At 42.5% G+C, this 14,986-nt stretch overlaps 1 pseudogene; it reads right to left on the reverse strand.

Moving 5' to 3' along the window:
* Positions 1–7,347: 7,347 nt before the first annotated feature.
* Positions 7,348–14,986, reverse strand: part of LOC145407106 (uncharacterized) — a 29,971-nt pseudogene continuing 22,332 nt past the window's right edge.

Genomic DNA, 14,986 nt, shown 5'->3' on the forward strand with positions numbered 1-14,986 from the left:
TTGACTTTGTATTCCAACCAAGGCCCTCATTGATTTGTAAGATACCGAAAAATACAGATACAAATTAATGCAGTGAAATCTTGAATAAGTATGTGCTTTTTAAACTACTAGAGATAAACCTGAACGACAATGATAACAAAAACTAAGTGAAATTGCGACTGGATGCATACGGACAAGTCAGCAACTATGGTGGGAATTCAGACGTTCATAGCGAGGTGGTTCCAAGGTCCTGTGAAGGCTCGAATGTTCCCACCACTACTACACAGTGTCACAGTACAGTCTACACCATGCCCTTCATTACCTCATCTGCTAATATACAACCTGACCCTAGATACGCTTACACTATCTTCTAATAATTATTTGTGTGAGCACACACACACACACACACACACACACACACACTGGGGTTAATACATGCTATTCTCAATATATATAGTGTACATACACATTTTCATTACCTTCATAGGTAACGGTAGCTTTGAAAATCTGCATTTGTTTGTATTCCCAGTCAGATGCGGTAAAATTATTTCTTACATGAATAAGTTTGGTGTTTGATTTTCCCTAACATTTTCGTATCATAATAGACAGACATATATACAGACAGACGGACACCCTATCCCTGGTCACTATGCACCCTCTCCTCAAGCATGTTTCTCTGTTCCCTCGACAGAAAGCCGGGAAAATAATGGGTTACATCACTGTAGAATGAACCGAATTTTTGTTAATGATGGAAGAAAGGAAAGTAAGATAAAAGCAGACCCCATGAGAAAATAATAGTTGAACTCTGCTGCTGTAATAAAACCGCGTGCAGTGTGAACGAAATCAAACATAATGAAATGAATTAAAATAAATCAGTCGCTGACTGTTGTCCGTATGCATCCAGTCGCGACTTTACTTAGTTTTTGTTATCACTTTCATTCAGGTTTATCTCTAGTAATCTAAAAGGCACATATTTATCATTAAAGATATCATTGCTTTAAATTGTATCTGTATTTTCAGGTATCTTACAAATCAATGAGGGCCTTGGTTGGAATACAAAGTCTATTTGGTGCACGTTCAAACACAAGGGAAATCGACCAATCACCGTCCGAGTGCATCGCGCAGTGTTACCAAATCCACCTGTCCTCGGCTGGCAAAATCAATGCGTCAGACTCCGTGGAACCGATTATACACACACATCCAAAGCCACTACAACACTACAATTACACTTACAAGCACTTCCTACTCTACGGTACATACAATCTCTACCAGACAGCCTAAGCCACTTGGTAGAGATACATTGGCTGTATCGTCCCGACTTCGGTCGGGATAGGCCGGTCCTGCAGTGGATACTCAAACGGCTGATGATATATATATATATATATATATATATATATATATATATTTTGCCAGATGCATCAATCCCGTAAGGGGTGGGCACAAAGATATCGCCTCCATGTCGTCCTTTCCCCCGCCATTTCACTGCCCTGCTCCCAGCTCACACCACTCTCTCTCATATACCTCTCCACTCCATCCCTCCATCTCATCCTTGACCTCCCACTCCCTCTTCCTCCCTCCACCTCACTCACATACACTCTCCTCGTCAGTCTCACACTCTCCATCTTCTCCACATGGCCAAACCACCTCAGCGTGTCTCTCCTAACGCTTCCTATCACATCCATATCTCACATCCATATATATGTTGAGAGAGAGAGAGAGAGAGAGAGACGGAATTTTTACCTTGTCTTGTGGCCTACAGTTCTGACCGACTGTTCTCAAAATTGAGACACTTCATCGTTTGCTCGTCCACTACCACACTTAAGTTATGTACAGTAAAGATTAAATGTCCCTGTGTATCAAAGTTACTTTATTTTTTTTATTTGGGCTTATGGGCACGTTGGAGCCATTCCTACATAGAGTGTCTACCGGCAATCTAATAGACTGACGTGACGTTGCTTGATTACTTTTTGTTTATGTTTAAGTAACAATAATCCTTCATTTAAATAATTTCAATTCCTGATTTTATTGCATGATCAATGCTAACACGGTTGTGTCTCCTGTGATATATAATTGCCTTTACTCTTCTGTTTACGGATGTTTCTTCAATTTCGTCCAGTTATCTTGCATCAGTCTTTCTTACAGTAGACTCTACAGTGCAGTTGTAACCCCCCCCCCTTCGCCATCTAACCCATATTTACTCCTCCAGGACACCAGCTGCAATGCCTGTGTCTTGCTTCAGTGTGCCGTGAATCGTACACAGGTAAGTATTGTTTATCATCATCATCAGCAGCAGCAGCAGCAGTAGCAGCAGCATAATCATATTACTGCTATTACTACTACTGCTACTACTACTACTACTACTAGTAGTAGTAGTAGTACTACTACTACTACTAACAGTAACCTACTGCTTTATTGCCCAGGCATGAGAGCAAGGGTCTTTAGCTGGGCAGTTCAGTCCGAATATATAGGATGAAGGTAACCGATCAGTCTTCCCTGAGCAGCATTACCGGTGTATGAGCAATAGCCCCAGTCATGCCTAGGACCTAGGATCTGATGATCCACATCCGGCTGACTCGCCATAACTCAGTAAGTCATACGGTAAAACTGTTTCTTGTAAGGATTTAACAGTTTAGGCCGGACTTGTTTCTCTTAACGTATCTAGAGAGACGCAGTATATAAACGAATTTGTTGCCTCGTTTTATAACTAAGGAGGATCCAGATCGAGCAGAAGCTGCTATATCCTTACCTAAACCCCAGTTTCGAGCAGTTCGTTTCCCCTTTTGTCTTCCTTTTCATTTCATTACCTACCCCTTTGTATCAGCTCTTTTACTTATCTTTATTGTAACTGTTTGGTCTTCTACCTTGTTTTGCATGAGTCATTTACTCTCACCCACCCCTCAAAATAAAAAGAAAAAATAACCACACCATCGCATTAACATACCAGTGAGCTGGCCCAGCGCTAAACAGTTAAGCACACTTAAGTTGGGGAAACACTGCGAGAGTTACAAACTTTGCCGGGCATCTTGATGAAGATAGACCGCATTTTTTCCCCCTGAACTTTCCGGGGGGACATGAATATTGGCATTAGTGTGGAAGTTACCGACTCAGAGTTCAAGGTCAGAATTTCGGAGAATAAACGAAAAGTTTATGGTGCAGGACAGCCTAGCCTGGTTGGAGAGACAGTACAGCTAGGTGCTGTTCACGCATAAATTTTTCCTCCTTCGGTGGTGGTAGTTATATCAATTTGAAAGGGAAGAGAGGCAAAAATAACCCAGACATTTAAGGATCATACTAACACTGGAAATACAGATAAATACATCACAAATCATGCTGACTCTTAAGGCCAAGACTGAGCAAAAAATAAAACTGAAATACCCACCGTAGCAGCAGAACACCGCCGAGACATCGCGACCCCCACCCCAGGAGGAGACCACGGAGGGGCTTTTAGGGCGCGCGCATTATCCAGGCAGTATGGGCATATGTCTCCTTCTACCTTGCACCCTTATTCCCCGCAACAGACCCAACGAGGACTGTTTAGTGCGAGGGCATTACCCTCCAGCCAGACCAGCCCTCATCAGGTTCGGGGTGGGGCTGAAACCACAGTCCTAAGCAGCACCCCTGTGACGGCCTCTAGCTGCACAAACCAGGAGACGGCCTCTAGCTGTTCCAAAACAGTGGCGGCCTCCAGCTGCACATCAAACGTGACGGCCTCCAGCTGCACGTCAAACATGAAGGCCTCCGGCAGCACACCAAAATGTGACAGCCTCCAACCGCACAACTATAGAGACGACCTCAGCCACTCAGGTGCTGCTCGACCCCCGCCTCTCCCGCAGAAACCAGTGACGGCCTCCAGCCGCATCTGGGGAGAGTTAGGTATGCTCCCTCTCCTTCTGCAGCTGCCTGTAGGAGTACAACACAGGTGACGGCCTCCAGCCGCACCTCGACTGCACATCATTCACCCTGCAGGACACAGATGACGGCCTCCAGCCACACCCGTGGTCAGGTGATGGCCTCCGCCTGCACCTTGTCCATGGTCCTGCTTGGAAATCGGGCCTCAGTGACGTCCTCCAGCCGCACCGACAGGGAAGGAACGGCCTCTAGCCGCCCTCTCCTTGTTGCCTACGGGACCTCGGTGACAGCCTCCAGCTGCGCCAGGGAGAGGCATCACCACCAAAGCCTCTCACCCCATGTGACTTCCTCAGCGAAGGACGACCCTCTCTCGGCCCGCCCCTCCTGTTGCCACCCCTCTCCACCAAGGCAGCCCCCAGGAGGAACTCCCTGTCTGAAGGAAGTGTGACAAGGTCCTGTGCTGTCCCCGGAAGTGTGTGCCATCCAGCCAGCGCCCGTGGGAGACGACCACCTGATGGATTCCTGCCAGAGGCAACACAGCGGTCCGACCCTGATGGCGGCTCGACGGAAGGGAGACCACAGATGCCGGACTCCCCGAGGTGCCCTACAACCCCGGGGCACGCCCTCCCCAGCCCCAGGCAACGGCGACCTTCTCCCCTGAGTAGGTGCAGACAAGCGCACCTGCTCGTGCTGTTTGGTCCAAGCCCTAAGAACCAGACTACCCCGCCAGGCCCCACGAGTAGAGGGCCTCCCACCACTCCCAACCACAGCTCCCAGCAGACGACTTCACCTCTGAGGGTCGTCCCGTGGCCCTTGAAAGAAGGAACACTAGTTGGGATCCCTCCAACACCTGGCCGACACCTGGAGATCACCCGGCCCCTGCAACCTGGCCGGAGTTCCCCGGCCTGCCCAGTGTAATAGTGACTGCCCAGACCTATAATGACTGTAATGCTCGTAATACATATATGTACAGTGCCGAACTAGTGCCCTAGTGACTTTGTAGTATACCTACGTGCCTATGTGTGTATACTGTGTTGTACTAGTGCTTTTACCACTGTGTGATATATGGTGAGACACTTATGTTCAGATTAATGTCCGAGCCCAAGTAGCAAACTGTGTGAGAATTAATATCCTACATCATGCAGTGCCTGTCCAGCGTCCTCTGACTGGTTAGTATCCTGCGTGATACTCACCAACCAGTCGGGACCCTCTAATTTATCCAGCACAGTTCATAGTAAATAGTGTGTCGTGTGTAGCTCCCATCTATATTGTACGAAGGCTGTAATTTGGATATTATACGTGTAAGGTTGTTGCCTACAGCTTTTATCTCCTGCTCTTCTCGTTGTGTATTCTAGCTCTGGTCTCGAAAGAGGACCCCGGCTCTATCGCAGATGTTTCTGGGACGAGAAGTCGCCCTTAAAACATCTAGCATAACAATAACTACCAAAGGCTCAAGGGCGAGAGATATTGGCTCAGGATCAGAGAGTTTATCAGCTTCAGATGACACCAATATGGGGATAAAAATAATCCTTGTGAAATAGGCTGGAGGCGACATTTGTCTTCTCATTTGCAAGCCCATGGCATCATCCAACAATAGATTAAGGATGGCTCATTTGAATGGATGTATTGTCAACATAAGGCACTAGGAGACCGACCAGAGGTGTTGGGGGTATGGCAGGGCCAGGGTGATAGATTAATGAAAGGCAGGGAAGAATGATGAAAGAAGAACAGTACTGTAGAATATTATAGGATCGACGCAGTGGACTAGATATATAAACATGGATCTCCCCCCCCCTCTCTCTTTCTCTCTCTCTCTCTCTCCTTCATGTGCTCTGCACAATCGCTCATTGTTGACCAATAATTTTCTTTTACTAGCTTCATATTAACAACAAGGGCAAATGAGAAATTCAAGTAAATCAATCGCCTGAGGAACAAAAAGCAATGTTTGTAAAGTTAGTGAACGAGAGTTGATCATGATGTTTTTTTTAATCGGGAGGTATAAAAAAAAAAAATTAAAGACTGTATTGTTATAGTTTTATGGACATAGGATAAAGCAGTGTGCTTTGCCGTGTACTAATTTTGCATACTATGTTTGTGTTTTTCATTCCAGTGACCATATTCTTTATTTTCGTATAATCCTCTAAAACAGTAAACTCGCTTTTTAACTTTTCATTTGATATTTGGCAATATTCATTCGAGTCTTCTGAGAGTACTCTTAAGAGTTCTTACCAAAGATTTTTTCCAGGCTCAACGTTTCCAGTTTAAAAGTTGGAACCGGAAAGATGCGCTGATTATACATTCGTCTTAGGTGACATAGCGACAATTGCTTTCCTTCATATAGTTAATTAGCTTACCAAAAACCTTCCATCTCATTTTTTTTTATTATTTGACAATCATGCCCCGGGTACTAAAGCTGCCTGTTCTAAATATATGTATTCCTTAGCACATTTTAGTTTTTCATCGCCTATTTCATTTACAGAAGAGAATGAATGAATTTGTTTAACTAGATGTTCGTAATATTTAATTTCAACCCAGCCTTCAGACTCTCCCTTTTCAAGATCTGCCATCTTTTCTTGTACTTCCGCCTCTTCTTTACTGCAGAGATATAAATCGTCAGGAAATCGATGTACATTCAGTCGCTTACACTTAATATACACTTCATCCCAATGTAGGCTTCTAAAAACGTCTTCTAGTCAAGCTGTAAGAAATTCGATAAAAGTGTATCTCCTTGTATAACACCTCTCTTTATTTTTTCTTCCTCTTCTTATATAGTTTTATGATGGTGGTACTGTCTGTAAATAATTCCAAATAACATAATTTTCTTTTACCCTCGAAATTGCTCTTGTCACTGCAACTTTCAGCTTAGGCAAGTGCTTCCTCATTACAAATAAATGTCAGTCACTACAATACCTCATTTTCTGAAGCCAAATACCATGAACATGGTTTGTTGTCGTAAAACCACTACGAACTCTGTCCTGTTCTCTTGGCTGGATTGACCCTAGTATGTCTTTGTGAAAATCTTGTTCATAACAGTAAGAAGACTCATTACACTCTAGTTCTTTAGGTTTCTAATGTTTGTTTGTTGTTGTTTTTTTTCATGATCTGGGTGTTGGTTTGACTTTGAACATTCGTGAATACTTTTGCGTGTTAAATTAATGCCACGTCATGTCACTTTAATAAGAGCAGTGATGAAATAATGACCTTCAATCTTACCTTTCTTCCTTCCTGTCATAGGCTTCCTTATTTCCTCTGATTTAATGCTGGGCATCACAGTGTCTATTTCTCAGTCCTGAAGTGGTTTTTCCATGATGGCACTGCTACTGTAAATTTTTACATTTTACTTTCCTACTATTTTGACCGCTTCATCACAGATGTTTGTTCCTTCTCCGCTAAAATCTTTCATCACAAATAGGCCTATCTGATTTCTTCCAATATCAAGCCTCTTTTTCCTTGCCTTCAGGCTACCTCCACTGTTTCGAAGGTTCCGCAGTGATGCTAGTGTTAAATATTCGAATATCTTCATCCCTCTTGTGATGCTCTCCTTAGTTTAGCTGTTTTAGTGTGATCTCCACCGGTCCTTACGATCGTGTTTCTTTTCTTTAGAAGTTCCTTTGTGTCCTCGGAGACATTACTGCTGCTGTTACGGAGTTCCCTATCTGCAACATCATGAGCAGATTTGCTTACCCTTTTTGTGAGGTTTCATTCATCTCTCCTATGTCAATATCTGCTTACTCCGTCATCTGCCAGAATTCATTTTAAATTACAAAATGAAGCAGCTCCTCTCTCTCTCTCTCTCTCTCTCTCTCTCTCTCTCTCTCTCTCTCTCTCTCTCTCTCTCTCTCTCTCTCTCTCTCTCTCTCTCTCTCTCGATCTAGTATTATTAGGAGTACTCGTATTCTCAGCATTCTGTTGTTGCTTACTACATGGTGGTTGCTTTCAGGGAGTAGGCTGTAGCACCAGTCGAGCAGGGTAGTACTCCTAATGTGGAAGGAAAGCTGATGGCCTGGAGAGCTGGAGCTCCCGTTTCATCAGCCGCCAGGACTAGTTTCTGACCATCTCCCTTTGCTGAACTTTTTCAGTGTTTCAGTAACACAGGGAGTAGGCCAGCATGCTATCCAGTACAAGTTTCTCTGACTGTCAACACCAAACCACATGCACATTACACACCTTACTTCCTTTTCAAAATTTTATAAGAAAATGACGTCTGATAACCAAGCCTCGGAGTCCCCAGGGGGGGGGGGACCATGAATGTCCCCACCATCCGCCCCTCTCCCGGTGACGACTGAACGAGCTGCCTGAAACCACTGTCTGACTCACTTCTTCTTCATTTGTGCAACATTCCTCTAACCTTCCCTCTGTTCAGCACCATCTCTCCGCCTCGAAACTTCACCTTCTCTTCTTAACTGAGACTCAGCTATCTGAGGCAACTAATAACAAACCCTTTTCTGTATCCTCCTACTTTCTCTATACGCATTTCAAAGCCAAAGATGGCTGTTGTGTGTAAATACACAACGACTTACCTTGCTCTTGTGTTCCTGAACTTGATTCTTCTGAATTCTCTACTCTCTGGCTTCGGCTTTCCTGTCATACTAAATATATCTGTGCTGTTTACTTCTTCCCTAATTCAACTGACTACGAAAAAAATTTCGACTATCTTACTTCAACGATGGAACACATCCTATCCGTTTCTCCTTTCTGCGAATCTCCATTCTAGGAGATTTCAGTGTTCACCACCACCTATGGCTCTCCTCTCCTTTCACTGATCCACCTGGTGAATAAGCCTACATTTTTTCTATCCTTAATGAGCTAGTGCAGCTTGTACAGCAACCCACATGTATCCCTGGTTGCCTTGGAGAAAGTTCCAACATACTTGACCTGTTCCTTGTAACTAATCCTTCTGTTTACACAGTTTATCTTTCCTCTCCTTTGGGCCCCGCCAGTCACAACTTATTACCTCAACCTGCCCTATCCCTCCAGTACAGCCTGTGGACCCTCCAAAGAAACGTCGGTTGTGGCACTTTGGAGCTGCGGATTGGGAGGGCCTCAGAAACTACTTCTTTGATTTTCCCTGGAATGATTATTGCTTGCATGGCCGGGAGCCATCTGAGTGTGCTTTGCACATGACGGAAGTTATTCTGACTGGCACGGAAGCATACATTCCTTTCTCATATCCTATGACTAATGCAAAAAGGCCTTCGTTTAATCATGCTTGTTCTAATGCTGTCCACAACAAGGAGAAGGCCTATAAAAGATATCGTAACCAACCCACCCCTGAATCACGTCTTTTTTATGTTACTGTCCGGAATCATGTTAAGTCTGTTCTTCACTCTGCTAAAAATAACTTAATCTGTACTAAATGCTCTCAACTCTCCAACCCTAATTCTCCCCGCTCCTTCTGGCACCTTGCCAAGAACCTTTCTAAGATCTGTGCTTCATCATCCTTCCCTTCTCTTTTCTACTCTGATGGCTCTGTAGCTATTTCTTCTACTGATAAAGCAGATCTCTTCACTCATACTTTCTCCTCCAATTCCACCTTAGATGATTCCGGTCCTGTTCCTCCATCATTTCCCCTCCTCTGACTTCCTCATTGCTGATATCAAAATTTCTTCAACTGATGTATTTTCAGCTATCACTGTCCTCAATACTAACAAGGCATATGGGCGTGACGGGGTCCCTCCTGTTGTCCTCAAGAGCTGTGCTTCCGTGCTTACACCCTACATAGGTAAACTCTTGCCTTTGTCTTTGAACTTGTACCTTTCCTTCTTGCTGGAAGTTTGCTTTCATTTAGCCAGTCCCAAAGAAGGGTGACCATTCCAAGCCCTCTTATCATCGTTGAATTGCTTTAACATCCTGTGTCTCAAAAGTTTTGAGTCTATTTTTAACAGAAAAATTTGTAAGCATCTTTCCTATCACAGTGTTCTTTTAGATCGTCAGTATGGGTTCCGCAAGGGACGCTCCACTGGCGATCTTCTCATCTACTTTTCAGACTCCTGATCATCCTCCTTTCGGGACTTTGCAAAAGCTTTGCCGTCGCACTTGACATTTCAAAGGCTTTCGATCGAGTCTGGCATAAATCCTTAATTTCCAAACTGCCCTTTTACGGTTTCCATCCTTCTAACTGTGCCTTCATCTATAGCTTCCATTCTGGTAGTTCTATAATTAGTGTTGTAGATGGCCATCGTTCTTCTCCTAGATCTATCAACAGTGGTGTTCATCAGGGCTCTGTCTTATCACCAACTCTCTTCCTTTTATTCATCAATGACCTTCTAAGTTGTACATCTTACCCTATCTAATCATATGCTGATGATTGCACCCTTCACCTTTCCATTCAGTTCCTGCAATGTCTATCTCAGCAGTTACTTCAACAGACAAGGGATGAGGCTATGGCACACCTAATGTCTGACTTGGCTCGTCTCAGTGACTGGGATAAAGGTAATCTTGTTTTTAATGCATCAAAGAATCAGTTCTTACACCTATCAACCCAACACAATCTTCCACAGGAGTACCCACTAATGTTTAATAATACCTAGCCCAATCCTGCATCATCCTTAAACATACTTGTGGTTTTATTCTCCCGGGAGTTTTCTTGGAAAGATCATATTATATCTCTTGTAAAATCTGCTTCCAAGAGATTGGGTGTGCTAAACCGATTCCGTACCCACTTTACCCCTGCACAGTTGTTGTCTTTATACACGGGTGTTAGTCGCCCCTGTGTAGAGTATAAATCTCATGTGTGCGGTGGCTCCCCACGTACAGGTCTTCTCAGTAGGGTGGAGTCAAAGACTTTTCGTCTCATTAACTCTCCTCCTCTTACTGGCTTCCTTCAACCTCTGTCTCCTCGCCACATTGTTGCATCTTTATCTCTTTTCTAACACTACTTCAATGGTCACTGCTCACCTGAGCTGTCTGTTTGCAACCCTCCACCACTACGACGGGCGTGTAGCACCCGTCTAGCAACAAACTCTCATCCCTTTTCTGTCCAACTCTCTAATGCAAGAGTTAACCGTTACTCCTAGTCCTTTATTTATGCAACAGGTCAGCTCTGGAACTGTCTCCCTCTGTCTGTATTTCCAGCTTCCTATGATCTCCTGTCTTCCAAATGCAGTGTGTCCAGGCATCTCGAAATGAATGGATCTTGAATTTGGCTCTCTTTTGCATTGTTTTTGTTTTTTCTTTGAAGGAACGGTTTGCGGGCTCCTGGCCTTTGGTTCCTTCTTCCTTGCATTAAAAAAAAAGAATATTTTGTCCAGTGCAGTTACATGTTTCACTGTGCAAACATGTGATTTGTCAATGAGAATAAACTCTCCTTCATTCGTTACTTCGTCACTTGGTCCATTCCTAATTTTCCACATCCTATTTTCCGTTTGTTTCCATTCGCATTTCACATCCCTCATTCGAAATGCCCATTTCAAAATGCCCTCCTGCTGTCTTGCCCACCCATTTATTGCCTATTTCCTACGGGCACAATGTATACTGGGTTTTGCGCATTACCAGAGCTTCCTCTATATCGTCACATGTTTGTTACCAATTCATTCATCATCATAAGCTGATGCCAAAGTGTATACATGGATTAACTTGGTCCCTTATCTCTTGTTCAATTTTACCATTATGTATGTTTTTTTTTTTTTTTTTTATAATTTACAACACTGAATCTTTCATTATTATCATTTAACAATGTACCACTTTTATCCATTATGTTCCTTCTTTTCGTGCTTGACTCTGTACCAAACTGTGGGGTAGAGTCAGAACACTACGCCATGAAATGGATGCGGGGAAATTATAGTGAGCAATAATCATACCCTCTAACGTCTAATATGCCAGAAAGTCATAAGTTACGCCAATCAGTAACTCACCTTAATTAAATTTCTCCTTGATTTATAATCATAATCATATATCCAACTATCTGTTACCAGTCGCCTCATCTTGGAGTTTATCAAAGGGCAGTTGTAGCAATGTACCCCGCGATACTCTACCATAGCACTCCATCACACCATCCCTTTAATTTCCACCATCCTTTCCCATGTACTCCTTCATTCACCCTTGTTATCCATCTTTCATTGTTCTACCGTCAACTTCACTACCGTATGATCTCTGTTAATCTTTCTTTGTCCATGTGTTCTGCATTTTTATATATCATCTCAGTACTTTCCATAATAATGATCACTGTTACGTTATCTTTACCTCACTATGAAAACAAGAGAGAGAGAGAGAGAGAGAGAGAGAGAGAGAAATGGGTACTGATGCATAGTAAAATCCAACAATCCTCCACCCAATAGCCACTGAATATGATGAAGCCATTAATTTTGCCGCGGCTACTTATGCACAATATATTTAAGCTCAGACGAGACTTTTCCAGTTTAATGCATTATAAGCAACTTCCTTCAATCCCGCCACTACGATAATGATATGTGTGTTGTTTTTGCTGCTGGTGGACGATGTTTGCTTACATAGAAGAGTGGTGCTCCACATCATCACAATACACTGCACTGGGACGTTAGGACAGCAGGACGTGATGACCAGGAGTATTATGGAATGGCGTATTAATGTTAATAATGTCTGTTTCTGTAATTCACGTACAATAATCTCGCAAAATAAAACAGATTCCATTCCACTCTTAGTAACTTAGTTTGGTATATGTCGATAATTTGTTTGTAAACCTGTCCATACCCAGTCCATGATTAACAACTTCACCGCATTTCATTCTTATTCTTGCCAGTGACAGACACATTTATTCAGCCTAGAAATGAAGTGTCAGAAGCAATCTCCATTAATCTCACCGGCAACATAACTTTGGTAACTTGTTTGTTACGGACAGACGATTTTTGCAGCTTACGACCGAGGGATTTACATCAGTCTACATTAACTCATGCAGTACGAGGACAACCTTGGTACCTAATTACTACAAACATCAAACATTTTTAGTTCTTTGAGAAACGAGTCAATAGAGAGGACTTTTGCTAAACCCCTCAGTAAAATAACTTTAGTACCTTTTTTCTGTTACTGCCAAACGATTCTATTCAGGATCACAAGAACGGACTTTCAATCTCGCAGTGTCACTGGGAAGATCATATTAGTGTCAGAGTTCTTCCATCTTGCCGTGACTTTTTGTTCAATGCGCGGTGGAGCCCGTGTAGTGAAGGAAATACAAACCGTTATTATTACTATCCTCGTAAGTAAGATGACATTTTTTGTATGTTATTTCTTAGGCTAATTATTTTTTATGTAGCGTATGAATTAGCGATTAGAAACTATTTCCATAAACCGTTTTCAATAGAATAACTGTAGCAACATTCTCCTAACGCCAGATGATTTTATTCTGCTTAGGAGTTGCCAAAATTGAGATGTAAGTTGTGTCTGTCTGATATTTTATTTCATTTATTTATTTATTTACTTTTCCTAAACAAATAGAAGATGAAGAGGGAAATGACCTTAATTACGTGCGAGCGAGTGCAGCGAGCATTGCGATATTTACGTTATCTGAGAAATGATCGGCCCGACTCGACACGGTCCGCCTCTACACGACACGGACCGACCGCAATGGTTTTCAGTGGTTAATAACTTTTCTCTATATAGAGATAGAGAAGAGATTATTTCAGCAGGTAGTGGATATATTCAATAAATTATGACTTCAGCTATATATTTTACTCATGAGAACAAAGAAACTCATTGGAATCGCATCTTTCCAAGTAACGTACCGAGGGCTTTAATTGACGTGCTCCATTATGAAATTGAATTTAAAAAGATTTCCTGCTGTAACACTACGTTTTCTTGCATAAATTCAAACAATTATATATCGGATATTACCCTCATAATATTACATGAACTTTTTTCTATGTTTATGGGTGAAATCAGCAAAGGAAATTGTCCCATTTCTTGGTTTTATCATTCGATCAATTGCCAAGAGTTTACAGACGCAGTTGGTCGACATGGCAAGTCAGGAGCAGAGAACTGAACATAGCGCGTGTGATAAATGCAACGGAATTATGATTTGTGCATATCCAGAAAGAAAACGGGATAGAGAGAAAACGTGAGAAAGTATATATTTTAGCTTAATTGTTCTTCTGTCAATGTTCCACTACCTCACCACAAATGATGAAAGTTTACATAAAGATGAAATTATAATGATACGCGTACTGTACACACAAAAGCAAGCTCTCTTGCTTCTCACGCGCTCAAAAATGCACTTCATTGGTATAGAGGTGTATGGTATGTAGGAGGACTGCTGGGCCTTGATAGCAGGCTGTGAAGCCTATGCCCAGAGTCGGACACAAAAAAAAAAAAAAAAAAAAAAAATATACAGGCCTTGAATGTCAGTCTTGCTTGTCAAATGCACAACTACTGTGCACTTGTTTTACGGCGAAATATTAATTAAGAGACATACATGGGGGAAGACTTTATACTATAATATTTTTACGACACTGAATAATACTGAAGCTACAATATTTCCGTGTTTTAACTGAAAAAGAAGATTCACTGGTATATCTCATTAGAGCAGGGGTTCTCAACTTGGGGTTCGTGAACACACATAGATTCGCATGAGGGTTTCCAGGCGGTACTTAGACGACTGACGAAAATGTATTAAAATCTGCTAAGAGAGAGAGAGAGAGAGAGAGAGAGAGAGAGAGAGAGATCAGATTGGTTCACGTTGAAACAGCAGCCCCGCGGTCCGTTTCACAGGACCATTTTGCACGCGTCATTTCCCACGCTTTCGGGCACACACACACACACACACACACACACACACATATATATATATATATATATATATATATATATATATATATATATATATATATATTGTCATTCCTTCGCACGCATGAACGTGAGTTGTTGCGCGTCAATATTGTGCTCGAGTAGCGTGCCCGCGTTTCCACGTAATGAAGGACGTGAGGAACTGCGTCTGTTTATCTAGTGACTAAGGTCATGAAAAAAATAAAAATAAAAAAGAAGGTAGATCCATCCTTGAACAAAAGTAGGATTTTCCAAGGTGTATTTTACTCCTTGTCTGAGGATAACAACACTGATGACGCCAAGTTATTCATTAATTTATCGTATGTCCTACCCTTTATTTCAAGAACTTGCTGCCAATCTCTTTCGCCTTTGTCAACTTGTACCTTTCCTTCTTGCTAGAAGTTTGCTCTCATTCAGCCAGTCCCAA

The sequence above is a fragment of the Coenobita brevimanus genome, chromosome 72 (assembly GCF_032717465.1).
Source record: "Coenobita brevimanus isolate Jiangsu-jjx chromosome 72, ASM3271746v2, whole genome shotgun sequence".
In the NCBI taxonomy this organism is placed as follows: domain Eukaryota; kingdom Metazoa; phylum Arthropoda; class Malacostraca; order Decapoda; family Coenobitidae; genus Coenobita; species Coenobita brevimanus.